Source organism: Callorhinchus milii, unplaced genomic scaffold, assembly GCF_018977255.1.
Source record: "Callorhinchus milii isolate IMCB2004 unplaced genomic scaffold, IMCB_Cmil_1.0 Scaffold2, whole genome shotgun sequence".
In the NCBI taxonomy this organism is placed as follows: domain Eukaryota; kingdom Metazoa; phylum Chordata; class Chondrichthyes; order Chimaeriformes; family Callorhinchidae; genus Callorhinchus; species Callorhinchus milii.
In genome coordinates this window covers 96,509,031-96,515,030 of record NW_024704743.1, presented here as the reverse complement: position 1 = coordinate 96,515,030, position 6,000 = coordinate 96,509,031, and positions in this window count along the sequence as shown.

Here is a 6,000-nt window from a genome sequence, read left to right as displayed (position 1 = left end):
CTCTATCAAGATTAAAGATGTCTGCTTTTCGAGACTCATGTGAAGTCTTCACACTTGTACACTATTACATATTTAGGTGTTTCAGAAGCTATTACATAAAGCTTATGAATTTTTTTTAGCTTTAATTCACAAAGTCAGAGTTACTTTTTTTCTTATTGGCAGATAGAATATTACTAGGGAAGACAAATTGCAATGGGTCTAAAAGTTATTTACTTAATGGTTACATTATTACAAAAATAATGCTTACATTTGATATTGCGCCTTTCATAGCAGGAGAAGGTCTCAAACTGCTTTACAGAATATGCTGTAAACTGTGATGACTGCCTGTTTTTTGTAAGATAAATGCAATAGTCAATTTGCACACAACAACACCCCACACATTACCATGACATTAATGAGTTGGACATCGAGAGAAATTCCCTTCTCTTTTCGAACAGTGAAGAAGCAGACGGGACCTCAGTTTAATATCTCATCTGAAGCACAGCACCTCTAACTATGAAACACATCCCCAGCACTGCATTGGTGTGTCATCTTAGACTATGTGATTCCAATTCCCGACATGACACTTGAGCCCCCAACCTTCTGAGAGTCCTACGACTGAGTCAAGCTGACACACCAACTACGTATTGGACTTGTCATTTAGGTAAGCATTTGTTTTAACACAATTTTAGAGAACAAGATTAGTTTTTTTATTGATTTCCCCTCTGTTCTATCTGTCTTACTAAAATGTTGGGAACTCATTTCAATTTATAAGATGTAATGAGCATTCAAACAAATGAGTTTGTGCGGTGCAGATATCTCCAGAGAATGTGGCTTGTTTAGAATTGTAAACACCAGATGGGATTAAAGGAGGCACTGCAATTTACTGAAACCATGATTTTGTGAATATAAAACTATCGTACCTTTTTGGACATTTTAATCCTATGTAGCAACCTACAAATGAATTAAAAACAAACTAATCTATCACATAAAAGGTGAAATAGCTGTTCATGGTAATGAATATCTGAGTTTCACAAGACTTTACTTGGTTACTGCTGTCTGACATCTCCCTTCAGGGTGGATGAATTGACACTCTTTATGCCAGTTCCAAAGCACACAAGGTAAGGTTTGAAACTGAGTGTAGAATTTCTGAAACTATAAATTCTAATTAGCTCTATTTCAGTCATGGTCAGGCACAAACAGGTCACTTTGGGAGACTGTTGAATGACATAACTTATTAGACTGAAGAAAAGCCCACAACCAGGCTGTCATTAGTGTCTAAAGAAATCCGAACAGACTTCTTGCAAAGTGGATCATTCCTATATCACTCCCACATGGTCACATCAGCCTGTGCAATCTAAAATGAATGAATGAATGAATGAATGAATGAATATAAAACCAGAAGCCTGGAAACTCTTCTTAAATTGAAGAAAGACACCACATGCCATTTATTTGGAGTCAGCCAGGTGGGTGTTATTCCACATTCTAACAAGCTGTGTGAAAAAATCTTCTGCCTCTTCATAGAATCATAAATTATGCAGCACAGAAGGACGCCTTTCGGCCCATCGTGTCTGTGCCAGCTCTATGAAAAGAGCTATCCAAATCAATCCCACTCTCCCGTGCTCTCCCCATAACCCTGCAAACTTGTCCTCCCAAAATAATTATCTAAATAATTATTTTAATATTTATCTAAATTATCTAAACCTCTCCCTCTACTTTTCTTCTGATGATAATCACCAAATTATAGCCAGTCTTTATGGATTGATCTGATCAAAAAGATTGTTTCTAAAGCCAAATGTACAAGCCAACCATTTACGCCAGCAAAGTCCAACCACAAATAGCCGTGCAGTGAATGATCCTTTTATCTGAAGGATTTTTAACCAAGCCACCAGAATACACTTTGCTTTTTGAATAATTTCATAGGAACTTTTTACACCCAACTGAACAGATAGAGAAGGTCTTGGTTTAATATTTCATCCAAAAGATGGCACCTCTGACAATGCAGCATTCCTCCAGCACTGCGCTGATATCAGCCTGGACTGTAAGTTCAAAGTCCCAACATAAGGATAAACTTAATTACTCTAGAACCGTACAAAATCTCAGATGGCCTGTGAACCGTAAATTCACAAAGATCTGCAAACCCACAAGTAGGATTCATTTCCATATGATATCTGTTGAGCCTAATTAAGAAAATGTATTGATCTGAGTGTCCGGCTAGACTCTAGTATTGATTTGGTCAAAGTGCATAGTATTAAATAGCAAAGACTGCATTCATTTGACTCTTTCGTTACCAGGCTGGACAGAAGCAGCTAAGTAAACTGTGAATAAAATATTTACTGGTGTTCTAAAACAATACGTTTTATTGACATTTTAAATGAGGAAGATCCCAGGACTAACTTCCAACATCCTCGAGGAGTTTCCAGACAGTACAACAGTGAAGGCAAAATTATAATTAATTCCAAATATAAGAGCCTCAAGCATCCAACATTTAGGACAAATGCTTTCAGTAACGAAACCAGCTGTGTCCATGATTACTACCCCTATTATACATTGCCCTTGTTTTTAATTAGCCACCTTGTCACTGATGAAAAGCAATTCATTTTGCATCATTAAATTCAATTCCACCTGGCAATATTTAATACCGCTGGTTAGTTTTAAACTTTTGTGGAATTGTAATTAGCAGCTGGGTTAGCATAGACTACGTTAATTTCTTCAAAGCTGATGACTACAACAATGATTTTATGCTTGCTTATGCAAAATAGACGGCAGGGAATATGCTAAAATATGTGATTCAGTTATTTGAGGGGCTGCTAAGTATGAACGTGATGTACCTCTTGATGTATACCACCAAAGGGTATCTTAACAAATATTGCTATAGAAACACAAAGGAAATGAAATAAAGATGATGAGGGAAGCTGCCTGCTTTATCTGTGAAAATTCAGATTGTTTGCAATGTTGCCCTGTGCTGTGCCATTAAAGGCAAAGCAACATGGCACTAAACTAGGTGGGAGAGTAAACTCTGAGGATGATGCAAAAAGATTGCAAAGGGCTATAGATAGGCTCGGGGAGTGGGCGAGTAGGTGGCAGATGGAATTTAATGTGGGGAAGTTCACCTAGGTAGCAAAAATAGAAAAACAGATTATTTTCTAGAGGGGAGAGATTAGATAGTGTTAGTGTTCAGAGGGATTTGGGTGTCCTTGCACACCAGTCACAAAAAGTTAGGTTGCAGGTGCAGCAAGCAACTAAGAAGGTGAACAGCATGTTAGCGTTCATTGCAAAAGGTTTAGAGTACAAGAGTAGGGAAGTCTTGGTGCAACTGTATAGGGCCTTGGTGAGACCGCACCTAGAGTATTGTGTGCAGTTTTGGTCTCCTTATTTAAAAAATGACATACTTGCCCCAGAGGGGATGCAGCATAGATTCACTGGGTTAGTTCCTGGGATGAGGGGATTGACCTATGAGGATAGGCTGAATAAACTAGGGCTGTATTCTCTAGAGTGCAGAAGAATTAGGGGAGATCTTATTGAAACATATAAGATTCTTAAAGGGCTGATAAAGTAGACACTGAGGGACTGTTTCCCCTGGTAGGAGAATCAGTAACCAGGGGTCACAGTCTTAAAATTAAGGGTCAGCCTTTTAGAACAGAGTTGAAGAAACATTTCTTCACTCAGAGGGTAGTGAATTTATGGAATTCACTACCCCAGAAGGCTGTAGATGCTCAGTCCTTGAACATCTTCAAGGCTGAGACTGATAGATTTTTTAAAAAATAGAGGGATTAGGGGATATGGGGATAGGGCAGGTAATTAGAGTTAGGTCTGAAGATCAGACCTAATCTTATCGAATGATGGGGCAGGCTAGAGGGGCCGAATGGCCTACTCTTGCTCCTAATTCATATGTTCTTAACAGTATTATCTTGCCAGAGAAAGATAATTCCCTGTTGTTGCAATGTCAGTGTTATTGAATGCAGGCTTTTTGATTTCCTCATTTCCCCCCCACTCTCCAATAGCAACACCCCCCCCGCCCATTCGAACCGCCTCCTTCTCTCCTGAATATACTGACTCATGCTGAGCTACAGTTCCATGAATAATGACCATTCAATCATTCTTCATTGTGCGAGACTACATGTGTTATTCAAACCATGGGGAAGGGGTATCACAGCCAAATGTGATGCTGTCCTCATTCAACAACCCTATATGTCCACTTTCCAACAGTGCTCACTGTTTAGCGATCATCTGCCAAAACCCTGGCTGGTTTTACCCTCCTTATCTCACGGATGCCGAGATCTTTTGCAGATTCCCTATCAGTTGGGTTGCTGACAATAAATCACAGTTCTATATTTAAGTTAAAGATACTTTTACAGGAAGGATATTGTAGCATTAAAGAGTAGATTAACTAGGATGAAAGAGGTTACAGCTTTCTTGCAAGAGGTGAGACAATTGAGGGGGGACCTGATAGAAGGTGTTTAAGATTATGACAGAATCCAGCAAAGTGGAATTTGATAGGCTATTTCCAATTGTTGGTGAATCCAAAACTATAGGGCCTAAATATACAAAAGTCAGCAGTGGATCTAACAGGGAATTTAGAGGAACTTCACCACACAGAGGATGTTGAGAATGTGGAACTCACAGCTGGAAGCTGTGGCTGAAACAAAAAGGATCAATGTATTTAAGAGAAAGCTTGATGTATTCCTGAGGGGAAAATGAATAGAGGAGTTATAGAAGAGGGAAATAGGACAGGTGGTGGTTTGTGTGGAGCGTAAACACTGGTTGGGCTGAATGCCCTGCTTCTGGGCTTTATCATTCTATGTAACCCTGAGGTCCCCAAGTCTTGGCTCTTGCCAACCTGCACCTAATACTCTCCAGAAATGAGTAAGCAGGATGTATCCCTCCAGGAAGAGAGCATGCATTCCATTCCAGACACAGGGAAATATTTCTATGCATAGGTGACATTTATACAAAGAACTCTTAGTTGGTTTGGATACTCTAAGCATGGTGACGGGTTTTCACATGTGTTAGACACCAAGCTAACCAAAATTAAAAAGTGTTGTGACTGTGTTTTGTATTTAAAACAGCAGCCATTTGGGCACAGCAAGGTGAATTACCAATTAATGTGGAGGACTATTGGCCAGGATAATAATAATAATAATAATAATCCTTGCATTTGATGTAGCGCTTTTCATGTCTTCTAGACGTCTCAAAGCGCTTTACAGAATATACTGTAAAGCCAATTGCGCACAGGCAATGTCCCACAAACAGTCGTGGATTGAAAATGACCAATTTATTATTGTTTTGTTTTGGAGGGATTATTATTAGGCGTGTGGAGTAAAGAAACTTGGCCAAGGTTTCGCCCTGCCAGGAATTGAACCCAGGTGTCTCGCTTGCAAGGCGAGTGCTCTAACCACTGAGCTACAGGACTCCACGCATACCAGGAGAAACACCTCCTTTTGAATAGTGTCATGGTATCCTTACTATCTTCTTGAAGAACAGACAGATGGGTCTTTGGTTTAATGTGCTATCAAAAGACTGCATCAAATGCAAAAAATATTATATCTCTGCAGTCCTGAATCCATAATCAAGAAGCATGTCTGATAACTAACTGAGCTAAATTTAAACCTGTGCCTGTTAATCAAGTGTAGAGCACAACCATTGGCATAGAAACAAAGAAAATGAACAACCACAGTCAGCTAATGTAAAGAATAACAAGTTTTTGAATTTTCACAAACTCAGTTATTCATCAGTGACAGCTTTTATCCCAAAAGCATGTCCTGAATAGTAATAATTTGATGGTTGCACCAGTCTTCTCACACTTCCAGTAATAGGAATCATTTCCACTCTACAAAAATGCTCAGGCGCTCATTAAATGCGTTTGTTCTTTGTTTGGGTGGGAAAAAAACAAAATAAACCATCCAGTGAGGGCTAAATCTTACCTCCAAATCCCACGGTCATCACTGATGAAAAAATAGCCTAGTTATCCCGTATGCTTTTTAACAGCTTTATCTACCTGTCCTGCCACCTTCAAAGATT